The sequence below is a fragment of the Stegodyphus dumicola genome, chromosome 9, assembly GCF_044657685.1.
Source record: "Stegodyphus dumicola isolate Sdum_Otavi_A_Nest chromosome 9, ASM4465768v1".
NCBI classification, from domain to species: Eukaryota; Metazoa; Arthropoda; class Arachnida; order Araneae; family Eresidae; genus Stegodyphus; species Stegodyphus dumicola.
Window position 1 is genome coordinate 49,901,823 of NC_140776.1, and position 14,101 is coordinate 49,915,923.

General features: G+C 33.5%; 1 long non-coding RNA gene across 1 annotated transcript in view; it reads left to right on the top strand.

Moving 5' to 3' along the window:
- Positions 1-14,101, top strand: part of LOC146995341 (uncharacterized) — a 470,439-nt gene that overhangs the window by 207,445 nt on the left and 248,893 nt on the right. The gene's annotated exons all lie outside the window — the stretch shown is intronic.

A 14,101-nucleotide genomic window follows, 5' to 3' on the forward strand; every position in this document is an offset into this window, starting at 1 on the left:
GTTTTGAGAACTAGTTTTAGTACTAGCGTTCTGTCAACATATCTTCTCCATAAAAGTCGCAATTTTTTCCCTTTAACTTACAAAGTTTCGTATACTTTGGCAACATAAACTAACGAGCTCTAGAAAGATTGTAGAGAAATTATCCTCAAGTCTTAAAAGCAGGCAATGTCAGAAGAGAGGTGTAAATAAATATATCTTTATTCAATCACAAAGAGTTTCACAGACGACCCTACTTTGGCTTACATATGCCAATACTTCTGGCTTATCCTAAACAAGTAATACTGACCTTAAAATAAAATGCAATTTAACTAGCCTAACGGATCACAGGATAATTAATCGCGCAGGAAGGCTCTGACACGTAGAATCCGGCGGAACAAGCTTAATGGCTGGAAGCCCACAACGCCACAGAATCAAATCGCTATTAAGTTAAAGTAACAACGTGGCCTTCATGCAGGCATAACGCCCTCTAAAATTAGTTTACGAAACCTTCGCTTAAATAGCACTTCTTTCTTCCTTAATCTGAATAACATTCTGGAGGGAAAACATGGATGAAAAAGAAAAGTTGCTTTAACTAAAAATGAACTATTAGTCAAAATAAATTTTAAAAAAATCCTCATAAACTAAACAGCATTCTTTCCTCTTCAGTAATAAAAATTCAAAATGTGCCGGAAATGCTGCTTTTGATTTCCCATCTTAGATGGGACGTTAACAAAATTACACACAAGCGAACAGTTTTTTACAAGTAAGCCTTGAAAGAAATATCATCTGTCAAAAATACAATGCTGAGAAGAACGAAATTACTTTAGAATAAAGTTGACAAGCTGAATATACAACTAACTTCATCGGTGGTTAAAAAAAGTACTCTCCGAACATCCCAAAATTTGAAAACTATTAAAAAGCTAGATAAAAGTAACTAATATTGCTAATATATTATAACATCTAAAAATACTACATATAAAAACCCCCAATCCCCAAAATACAGACTTTGAGCTTATGAAAAGAACGACTGGAAGGTTTTTGTCACAAGGTAATGAAATATCAGGAAAAAACAGGAAGTGCAGAGCTAAAGCAAAAAAAAAAATAAAAATAAATAAATAAATAAATAAATAAATAAAAAATAAAAAATAAATAAATAAATAAATAAATAAATAAAATAAAATTAAAAATAAAAATAAATAAATAAATAAATAAATAATAAAAAAAATAAAGTTGTATGCGTAGGTGAATAAAAAGACACAAGAAATTCTTACGTTAAAATGGCTCAAGTCTTAGCAAATACTGTTTTATTTTCGGGGCTTTTTCTAATGTCTCTTCCAGCTTTTCACTGTGAGATACAACAGATGTTAAAAGGGTGAATGTGGGCGCAAAATTGCGTTGGAGAAATAACGTAGAAAATATTCCAGCAAAATTAGAAAATGGGATAAAATTAGAAAAAGAAAGAAATAAAATGTTTTCAGGAAATCTTACAAGGTGAACTGGAGGAAACTGAAAAACTAAATGCTATCCATTTTTGAGGCTAGAAAGAAAAAAACTACAGGAAATGAACGGAACAAATAGAAAAGAAAACTTCTTAAACTGCAGTCATAAACAGCATTTTCTCTTTCTACAGAATTCGGTTTGACGTAGGTAGAGTTCGTAAACGTAATAGTTAGGACCATTAAATAAATTTACCCTAACAAGATAATTTCCAGATAAATTTTTAGCAAGGAAAACATTACAGTGGAAATTTTCATTTTCAGGTTTTTTTCATTCGTGTCTGGTGCTCAATTGGTACAATGATTACCGCACGCAAATGTAATGCAGATTTATCGTGGTTTTGATATTAAACGGGTTTTAAGTGGTTTAAATTCTCGTAGTTTTAAAACGTATTCCCTCACAATGGGTAGAAACCCCCCCCAATCCCTAAGAGCTATTAAGAACACTTTTTCTATATTATTTTATTTTTTCCTGTCGTGGGACCTTTTAGGATGTCGCATTGGACGTTGTCTTTTTCTTAGCTCCGTTTTGTCAAATTTCTTGTGTAATTGAAAGTCTGGAGATTGATTTTCCGAAGAAATTTACAATAATATACAAAGGATGTTCATATATTATTTTAGACGATTTTGCTTTACTGTAGAAAAAAAATCTTTCAGTTTGGACTTTTTTTAACTGCAACTATATTTTTGAAAGTATAAATTATCGTTTGCTACAAGGCAGCTTCGGCTTCAAGCAAAATGTCGCTTTTAAAGAAGCAATGGATGGAAGGCTATGTTTGTGTTCTTTCCGAAGAAAATTATTCTTATCTAGTTATTAAAAAACGTTGTGAAAGACATGGAATTTCGATATCTAAAGCTACGATAGATAATGTTGTCAACAGAAAAGGAAAAAAAAAACATCACAATTTAGTTTCAAGTGGAAAAATTGTTCCAAATACGTATTAAAGGAAAAAAACGGAACGTTTCGAATGTTTCAAAAGCAACATCTTTAATGTTAAAAGGAAATCCTCCAAACCAAAATCATTAAAATAATCAAATTCAACTGTAAACAAAGTGATTATTGTTGATTTTAATTTTAAAAAGAAAAAAAAAAACATAATCCGCATTGTTTTCTCCCTGCAGGACATATCACCGCATACGCTACAGAATCTTCTATGAGAAGCAATTATTCGGATAAAAACGGAAGAATGTTGTCACGATAGACGAATATTCCGTGTACTTAAATGGCCACAATAAAAAGAGATCCATTTATTATCATCAAAGAGAAGGAAAAAGTCTTAGAACCTATTTCAAAAAATCTAAAGGAAGCTTTTCAAAGGGATTTATGATTGCTGCTGGTTTTTGACATAACAAAAAGTAAAAATTGAAGAGAATGCAAAAATCTATTAAGATCAACTCCACATATTGTCAAAAACATATTTTATTCCATATTTTGAAACATGAAATACCTTCTCTTTACCCATTCTGCTATCAATCAGTAGAACTGCATCAAGACAAAGCAAGCAAAATCCACTGTAGTGACCAAATTTTATAATGGCTGGTGCCCGCCATTGAAAAAAAAAACACTATTTACATTTTGAGTCATTGTAAATTTGTGATGCAGCGTTTCGTGCACAAAATCAAGGAGGATGAAATCAGGATGGAAAATTTGCTGTTTTTTAGGTGAAATGTGTACACATCATCGCTTAGCTAAAGGTAGCAGATGGAGAATCGTGGGTTGGCTAGAGGCAGGGCAATCCCAAGCTGAGGTTGCAAGAGATCTGCATATAACACCATCATCTCTAATTAGTGAAATCATCGGGGCAGTGTACAAACGACCAGGACAAGATCGCACGAGAGCCCCAATGACCAATGACGACCAATATTTGGTACTTTCAGCCAAGCGCCAGAGGGCGTCTATAGCCACGCAGCTGTCTTGTCACCTCGCTACTGCCACAGGAGCATTAGTTTCAAGGAAGAAGAAAGTTACCAGAACGCTCCATGAGACAGGACTGTCCGCATTTGCATCCTACTCACTCTTTTACACAAAAGAGAAGGTTTACAATGGTGGATACAACACCAACACTGGACACAGCTTCAGTGAGTTAATGTTCTCTTCATGAATGAGTCCGTATAGAGTCTAAAGCATGATTCTCGGTGATTACTGACATGGAGGGAACCTAGTATCCGATGCCATCCCAGCATCATCATGGAAAGGGCCCATTAATGGTGGTGGAGGAGTGAGGGTCTGGCTAGGGATCATGCAAAATACCTGCACACCGATGCGTTCCGTGAATGCCCAGATGTACAGGCAGGTGATCCTAGAGTCATATGTGTGACATTTTATGGGAGCTGTTAACCCAGCGTTCACATTTATGGACAACAATGCATGACTATTAGAGGGCCCACCTGGTTGATGACTATCTGGATAGCGAGGATATTCACCGAATGGATTGGCCAGCCAAATCTTTCTGACTTTAATTCTACTGAACATGCTTGGGATGCTCCTGGGAAGACTATTGCAATACGCCTAACTCCACCCAGAACTATTCAAGAGTTAAAACCTGCTCTGGTGGAGGAGTGGCTAGGACTTCGGCAGGCACTCCTGAACTCTATTTAGGCAAACTCTAGACCACTTGGAAAGCTTCAGTGTATATAAATTCTTATAAAACTTTAAATTCCTTCCTTTTTTTAAAAGAGCATGGGAAGGCATTACCAGCTGACCTATGGTACATCGTTGGTGTTCCCCATACTTTTACCTGTGCCTGTACCTTATCAACAGCATGGCTACTCCTTGCGCATGCTGCCTGTCTATCAGAGGCGACCACGAACCCTACTAGCTACATTTTCACAGCCTCAAGTTTGGATAACATTGGACTCTTGGCCATAACTCATTCTAATGAATGGCATTTTCATTGCTGTTTCGTATACATTATTGTCACACAATAAGCTATAGCCATACCTAACTTCCCTTATTTCTATCTAGTATTTCTGGAGATATTTGGGGAAAAGTGTTCCATGTCTTAATTTTGTCCACCAGTGTATTTAAAAACAGCATATGTTTAGAATTTCCCGTAGACAGTCTCGCGCCCTGAAGATAAAAATGTTTTTTTTTTTCGTATAATGTTTCCACTGCTGTCTTTAAAATCTTTGAGTTTGTTAATCAAAAATTTGTTAAAGTTTTAGAAAGTAGGGAATAAGGGATAAAACAAATTCTCGAAATTCAAAATTCGGGCTTCCAGGTGTCCATGTTCGGGTGGAGGACTACGCTATTCAAAATTTGATGGCTCTAATTACCGTTGTTTTTTCACATTGCGAGAAACATACTTACATACATGCAGATTCTTCATTATTTAATTTCTTTAAAAATTATACAGAGGGATAATATTTGGTGTGAACAATTTGAAAAGTGACACAGCCGTTTATAGCGGAAGACGTTTCGAGACTAATAGCTTTTTCGGGCTAACTCTCTTTTGTGTTAATAATAATAACACATTAACATAATTTTCTTATTTTATTTAGTTTCTTCAACATTTCTTTCAAGTTACTCAAATTTATTTCATAACTATAACCAAACTGCCAAAACTTAATTAGTTCACTGTTGAGGGCACTGCTAAATGGTATAACGAAAATGCCCCCCCTCTCTTAACTGCCGCTCTATATCTGCGAAAGTCTGCTACTAATCGATAGGACAAAAAATTCATAAGTGTGTCCCAACATTAAGATGTTTTCAACCATTTTAGAACTCATCTTCTATCCTTGTAAAAGGATCCGTCATAAACCTGTTTTAATTTGCTGCTCAAATTAGCAAAACAAATGAAAATTTCTTTTGTATCGCATAAAGGCGTTTGTGAATTTATGAAAGCTGCTTTTTACAAATTAGAAATCGATCTTCATAAAAGTTATGGCATATTTATGCTGACGAACACTTATGGCTTGGGCCATAAGTGGGCCATTCACTTGGGCTTACGAAAGTTGCATAGGATAAGATCCCAAATGCTTAGATGATTTTCATTATCTTAATTGCTAAAGGCTAAATGTGGAAGAAGATAGACATATGATTAGTTCTTCCTCAACCATACGAGCAATACCTTTTAATCTGCATATAATTTTTATTTCCTTGGACAAAATAAATGAAGTATTGTAATCGCGAAAAATTTGCGATATCGTGTTTCAACAAAAATATCCATTTTCCCATTCTCGAATCCATTTAGAAGACTTTCTTTGCATGATATCTATACGTACGGACAAAATAAAAGACCGATTGTAAAATGGATTCAAAAGAGATTTTTTTTCCCTTGACGTCTATACATGTATGTATTTTTACACAAAATACATACATATACATGTAAAAAATACATACATACTTTTCGTAAGTATGTATGCATTTTTTCATAACTCAAGAACGAATAGCCTGAGAACGTTGAAATTCTGTATAGCATGTATAGACTGCTATAGCATGCATTTTTGAACATCCCTTTTTGGTTGCAATCGGTCACACTAAAAGTGTATATATATATATATATACCCACTCTGTTACCCGGCTCGGTGATTTTAATTTTTATATATTGGTAAATTGTGCATTTTTTGCTTTAAAAGTGATTGAATTATATTATTCTTATGTTCCGGTTAAGGCTTTTATGCATTTAGTTAATGTGCATGCAATAGTTGTAGATTTATCAACATTTTAAACGTTGTTAAAGTGCGACTAAGCCTAAAGAAGCCGAAATTTGTTTATATGTGAATTTCTTTGTAGAATAGTGAATTAAATCGGTTTCTGCTACAACTTCAGTGTCTTTTTGCCGAGGGGGATCAAAAGTAAACTTTCAGTTTTGTGCACGGGAAGATCTGTTTTCCTGCCCGTTGGCCGAATTGCTTGTTTTTGCATAAAAATTTTAAGTTTAATTGTAAAAATTATTTTTTAGTGTTTTTAACAGTATTTCGTGTTTTATGTTTTTCTGTAGTTTCCTATTTTTAATGAAGATATTTTTAGTTTTTATGTATTTTTGCATTGCTTCAAAGTGAAAACTGAATTGATTGAATGAGAAACATATCTCTAATGAAATTTGAAGAAACAAGTAATGAAATGCAGCAAAATATATGTATAATTGAATAGGCCGTACAAGGAAGCTATGTGGTGCACACATCAAATTTTTAAAATATATGTTTTCAGAAAGGTTAAATAAAAAAACAGGATAAAATTTATGTCAAAAATTACGAAAACCCACCATATTTTAAATGTAACACCCATATTTTATGTATTGTATAACCATCCATACTTTGATTCTTAAAGTAATTATTTCGATCATTAAGTCGCACACATTTTTCTCAAAGTTCAGATTTTACCATACTTTTTTCTACCATAAAATGAAACGTAAGTAATAATAAACAAATATATATTTGTATGTTTGCATATAATATTAAATTAAACATGAAAAGAAATAATAATTCTAACTCTGGTCCTTTTAAAATGGCAACTTTTTGTCTATCAATATCTTTTAATTCAAAATTGATACATTTATTCCTTTTATCTGTATATGGTAGCCAAGAAAATATCCCTTCATTTAACAAATCGTTTAATAGATTTATATTGTTATAAAGAACACATGAACTTTGTTCTTAAGGATATCAAATTATGCAAAAAGTAAATATTGCTTTCTACGTTAAGTCAAACATCTTGTTTAGTTGTTTAAACCAGCCTGATGGATTTGAAATCGTTCACTAGAAAAGAGTCTTATACTAAGCCGAAAAAATATGACAAACTACGAATTGAGTAGTTAATAATTATTGATTTGCCAAGTAATCAGCATACGAAAGAACTTTTGAAAGGTAAATGTCTTAAAATAACTTTCGGCAGAGAAAAGATAATAATGAAATCTCAAATGAAAACACCTGTTATCGAAAATAAAAATATCTAAAATTCTTATCAATTTGTGCCAAGTAAATGGAGCAATTATGTAAACGTGTTAATGCTTTTAGTGCAGAATAAAATAAATTTTGTGATGACAACTGGAATTTTAATTCAATTCTTTAAAACTCTAAGACGTGTTTAACTAACTCATTTACAAATGGATAAAATGTTTCCAGAAGAAAAATAAAAGATTGTTGGAAATGGGTATTTACATACCTTATTTCCGGAAATACTACATATTTTTATTTATACTAATGCACTTTATTTCAAGAAATTTTATTATTATTTATTTCAAGAAATTTTGTTATTATTTATTTCAAGAAATTTTATTATTCAAGAAATCAAATTACGAAGATTTTTAAGTTCAGAAGGTTTAGAAGCAATATTGACTCTTCAGCGGAAAAGATTTTGAGGAAGAGATAAACTAACTGATTCACAGTAAATAAAAATTATACTTACGAAGCGTTCCATTCTAACAGAGTTGTCAGCAGAAGATTCGTCGGTGGTTGAAGTTTATTTCATGAAATGAAATGTGAACAAATTTCAGAAATCTGATGACCAGCACTCAGAAATAGAATAAATGAGCGAGGTATAACTTACATGTTTTTATGTATAAGTTATATGTACTCATATGTTTTTAGATCTTCTCTCTACCCTTTTATTTTTTCCTTGAATTACATAGAATGTGAACATATTAACCAGGCTTGATTTACTCGTGACATTATATATATCTTATATATCTAACTGCGCGGATATATATAAGGAAACTATACATATCCGCGATTCATAATAAGGTATTAAATTCGAGTAGATATTCATGATCGAAATAAATCACAGGCTTTTTACTCCTATTCAGATTGTAGAGACATTAGGTAATTTTTTTGGAAGCCGGAGAGATGAAAAATTAGAAAACGCCTTCGCCGCGAATCGAACCACGTACCTCTGAAATACCGGTTCAGTGTGCTGACCACTACACCACAAAGGTACGCTAGGAAGGCAGGAGAAATGCCTTATATACTCCCCCTTTTAAAGGGCGACTGGGCTTTTTAGGAGACCCAATCGTCAAATCTTGGGTGAGGAGAATCATCATCCAACACCCTTTTAGTTCGGGCGCCACTATAGAGACATTAGGTAATTTTTTGGAAGCCGGAGAGATGAAAAATTAGCAAACGTCTTCATCGGGAATCGAACCACGGACCTCTGAAATACCGGTTCAGTGTGCTGACCACTACACGACAAAGGTACGCTAGGAAGGCAGGAGAAATGCCTTATATACTCCCCCTTTTAAAGGGCGACTGGGCTTTTTAGGAGACCCAATCGTCAAATCTTGGGTGAGGAGAATCATCATCCAACACCCTTTTAGTTCGGGCGCCACTATAGAGACATTAGGTAATTTTTTGGAAGCCGGAGAGATGAAAAATTAGCAAACGTCTTCATCGGGAATCGAACCACGGACCTCTGAAATGCCGGTTCAGTGTGCTGACCACTACACCACGAAGGCACGCTAGGAAAGCGGGCGAAACACCTTATAAGATGTTTGGGGAAAACCACAAACCTGTGTTTAGCACTGATTTAGTCAATAAATCTATCAATTTCGAGGGCAAACAGGTACAGGTCCCTCTACATCAGGAGCCAAGAAATGTATGCAGATTTGGCAGATTTATTCGCTCCTGATGAAGACAAACCTATATCTGTTTGCCGTGTAAATCGACAGAGCTCTGGCCTAAATCAACGCCCAGTACAAGGTTTTTGCTTTGCTAATTTTATGTTTTATTTTGGCGCGTTTCTTTTCTGTTCTTAATAATTGAATATTAATAATTCAATTTTATTTCGTCATTAAATTTGTAGCTTTTGTATTTGGTGAAAATATTTACGCAAATTTCTGCTTTATAAACACCATGCAAAAGGACTTTCCCCCTCTTCTCTTTCTCTAGAATAATTCTCATTCACAGCGTCAGAAACTACATTAAACTCTGCATCTTATTTTAAGAAACGTCATGTTAGTGAAGCGTATGCGTCTAGGATCAGTATATAAGACACTTAAAATCTGTCATCCTCCTTATCTCACAATGGCTTACGCCTATAATGACAATATATTCACTCTCTTTTCATATTAAAATTGTTGTTCAACCATATTTTTATTTTCAAGGAGCACCTAGTTTACGACAACTGGTTAAAAAACCTGCAATCCATGAGGGCTACGACTGGTATTTGAGGAAAATGGAATGGAATGGAAGGCAGCCTCCTTTTTCGAGCAGCCTGTAAACTGATGATGCACCCCTCTCTTCGATCTCACCTACGAGGGAATAATCGCTTCGGGGTAATGATCTATGACAAATAGTAGTTTGGGAAATCAGATATGGAGTGGGAGTTCTTAATGCATTGAATGGATCAGTGCTTTCCTTTAGTAAATCTGCTGAAATGATACATCTACCAAAATAATTAAGTGTTATTATTAAAAACGATAACCATTTAAACATTGCAATAGATTTATTTCTGCACGAGGCTTAAAATAACACATCACAACGCTTTAATTTTCAAAAAAAAAAAAAAAAAAAAAAAGAGTTGATTTATCAGCTTCATTTCCTGATTTAGGAAGTAGGTTAATTTTCCAAATTCTTATTAGTAATTTTGCAGAAAATTTACTGTAAGAAATATATTTTACCAAAGCCAGTGAAAAGATAATTAAGATAATGAAGCTTTCGAAATGTGTTAATTTAGTAATAGATTAAAAAATAAAAGAAAATCCAAAAGCTTTCAGATTTTATATTACTTCCAAAGGGACGTTTTTTAAACGCTTTGTGTTTGCCTTTATTTACTAAATATCATGTTCTTTGCACTTAAACCATAAAATTCAAGTCAAAGGCAATATCCCAAAATAATTTAAAATGAGAATATCTTTAGAATTTCAGATACACAGTCTCGCAAGCTGGAGATAATTTTTTCCTCCTTGCAGTGTTGCCATTGCTCGCTTTGAAATCGTTGAGTTTCTTAATCGAAAATTCGTTAAAGCTTTACAAAATATGAAATAGATAATAAAACAAATTCCAAATTTGGACCTCCAGATGCCCATTAAAAGAATGGAGGACTACGTTATTCAAAATTGGATGTCTCTAAGTACTGTTGTTTTATCACAATGCGAGAAATATACATATATATATATGCAGATTCTTCATTATTTTATTTCTTTAAATATAATACAGGGCTGTAATATTTGGTGACAACAATTTGAAAAGTGAAACGCAGTTTACAGTGAACCAATGCAAAATGCGAAAACAAAATTAACAAAAATGCCTTCTGGGCAAATTGCCCGTTTGGGTCTAAAAATTCCCGATTTTGAAGAAAATATCCCTAAAATGAACAAAGAATAGTTCCTAGTAACGTTTTAGAAAAAAGGAAAGAGGCGATATTTCTAATCAGAACAAAAATTCACTCTCAAGATAGAATACCTTTTTTAAATGGCTTCCCTACCGATTCTTGAAATGAATAGATGAAGATGAAATAAAAGTATCAGTATCTCTGCGTTTGAAACCCTCTGACTGCCTTACGAAATCCAACTTTCGAAAAATATCCTTTGTAGATCTTTAGAGTAATACATTTTAAATTGCTTTTTGCGAAGCGTAATTTAGTTTTCTGCGACAGCATCAATATTTTAAAAAGACAAAATCTTATAGAAATATTTTATTTCGTTTCTTGTTTCCTTCATTTGTAGATTTGAGTCACAATAGGGCCATTATATCTAATATACGAGTATTAGTGACTAAACGTTTTCTCGGGTAACTGGGAACTATATAGGATAAAAACGAAAGAGGATAAGTTTGATTATTAAAAAGAAAATATAACAAGATATTAAGACGAAAGCCTATATAAGATTGATAATTAACAGGTATAAAGAAGTCACCAAATTTTATATAATACTGCATATTATTTAAGGCTATACGAAGGAAATATAAATATACTTCAGATATTTGATTTATATCTGGAGTCTGGAACCCTCAAAAGCTTAATAACCTGCTGTTGACAAGAAAATTTATTGATATCACAAGCAGTATTCTAAAACACATATTACGTGTTTGTACATTAAAGTATAATTATTGTTTAACATAAGATATACAACAGTTAATCTTTTTCTTTTGGTATATCGTTACATTTATTTGTGGTTCACTGAGTGCTAACGAAGTGTTTATATACTATTATAATGATAAATTTAACTAATACAAATCTGTTAGAATCGCATTTAGGTGCTTACGTATTTTACCGTTGACCATTTCTATTACAAATAAACATTGTCGACAAACAGAACGATGTAGCTCTAATAATTGATAAGCGTGACCTCTCATTTCATACATAAGGTTTTCGCTTTGTAATCTCGATTAATTCCACCAATCAAATGTCTAGTTTTTGCTGAAGTGACTTCTATCTTCCAACCTTCAATTCCTTACATGATATGTGATCATTATTCAGAATTGCTATCGTCATACCTCCTTAACACATTATCTGAAAGTGCCGGAACACGCCGTGCATAGCAAGCACGATCATCTCAGCATGAAGTGGAATCAGGAACCCGATTAATTGTGGATAATCCAGTGTGAAATATTCGACCTGCCATTATGCAATTATGGTAGTCGAAATGGTTGGCATAAGTTTTAATGAATTTGTTTTCTCTATTAACCTCAAAGTTTGAGCTCCTAATAATTTAAGTTTTTTTAGATGCTGTATCCGTAATTTGTATGTGTTGCATATGTAACTAAATTATGAATGATCTATGATTATCTAAACAAATAAAGAGCTATCTATTTCTTCAAAATTCTGCCAGAAGAATTGGCGCAAGTTTAGCAGTATCTTCGCCAATTTTTACGGTCGACAAGAACCAAGTTTTCCGGTCAACGGAAAAATAAGTAAGTGCCTATATTTACGATACTAACAAGTAAAATTGAACTGATATCTACATTAAATTTCATGCATTTGTCACCTATTTTTTTAAAGTTTACACACACATATACACACATTCGTAGACTACTTAAACTGTTTGATAGGTATTTTATTAAACTACTTTTAACCTACAAAATACAAGGTGTCCGAAATAAAATCGAAAAGCATGTCCATTTGATTTATGTTAATACTGTTAGAAGCGAACGTGCCATAATGCAGCCAGTATGTTACGGGCACGTCCATGTTGCATATACACTAATTAAATCAGTATTGTTCTGAAATTAAATATGGATTTAGTTTTATTTAAGACACATTGTACGTTCCAATATATTTAGTGGAAAAAAATTCTCATGTAAATTAAATCGCGCAACAGAAACCCACGTAATTCATGATCCATTTGCACTATATTTATGTCAATTTTTTTTCGAATAAAACAAAACTATGGTGTTGGTGTTTTTTTTTTTTTTTTTTTTTTTTTTTTTTAAGATTGCAAAATTCCTCACCTTTGCAGTCTGTAAAAGCAGTGAACAGTCAATTTGAATCCGTTTTGAATCGCGTATACATACCTTCGTTTCGAATACTGATAGTAAGTATGAACAGCATGTAGCTAAATAATGAGTATGAATAAGCATTTCACATCTCAAACACAAATGAGACGTATTTTGTGTGACACAAATTCTCTTTTGCTGTCGAATTCCTATTCCGGCAGTAAATTTATCGTGAGAAAACTGATGAAATTACCAAGTATGTACTCTCACGAAGTATATACTTAAAACTCTCGAAACTATTGAGATTTACACAAAGTATTTCAATAACAACTTCATTGCCGAGATTTACATTAACTCTTTCACGACCGAAGTGTTCAAGACGGACTTTTATTCGAATGAACGAACGGCCGTTCAAACGTGCCTTTTGCTGTGTTGAGATGAGAATTTTTTAACTGCTTGATTAATAATGTTGGGGAAAAAGCCCCTGTCAATAGCTACTGCTTTTAAATAATTTTGTTCTTCATCAAGATACGGTTTGGAAGAGCAAGCTTGAAGTGCACGGAAAACATAGGAATAAAATGAAGCTAACTTTTGTTTAGTCGGATGACATGATTTAAAGTGTGGTGGAAGGCAAACCATGGTGTGGTGTATGGTGTATTTAATTATGGCAAAGCACACTAGGGCTATCTGCCTAAGAGGAGGGATGCCTTTCGTGGAGGACTTTCTAAGGGAAACTGGCTCGTATACACGTTACACATGGGGAAAACCACGAAAACACCCATGCAGCCAGCCCGTTCGCGGGATTCGAACCTCGGACCGAATTACCAGTGTTCAGCGACTTTACCGCTCGGCCGCTTGAAGGCAAACCAATGAAGGTTTACAGTAAACCGTAGTTCTGAAGTTGGATGTGTTACGCGTGATCAGAATGTCGAGGAACGGAAGAGAATTGCATGTCTCAAGTTCAAAAGTGAACTGAATAGCAGGATCAATTCAATTCATTGTTGAAAGAACTTTATTTAAATCATCTTTACTACCTTGAAACAGGGTAAAAGTATCGCCTACGTAGCGGAATCATACCAGGAAAGTTTAAAGTTTCAAATAATTTTTATTCATAATAATGCATTTAGATATTAGCTAAGATGGGACTGACGGGGCTTCCCATGGCTAATCCCTCAGTTTGCCTGTAATACTTATTTTGGAAAACAAAATGTGTTTGTTTCAAACAGAGTTGAATGAGGGAAATTAGTTGTTGTTTGACTTCTAAATCGTACTTGTTTGGTGTTCTAAAACGGTACTTATTTGTATTGTATCGTAAT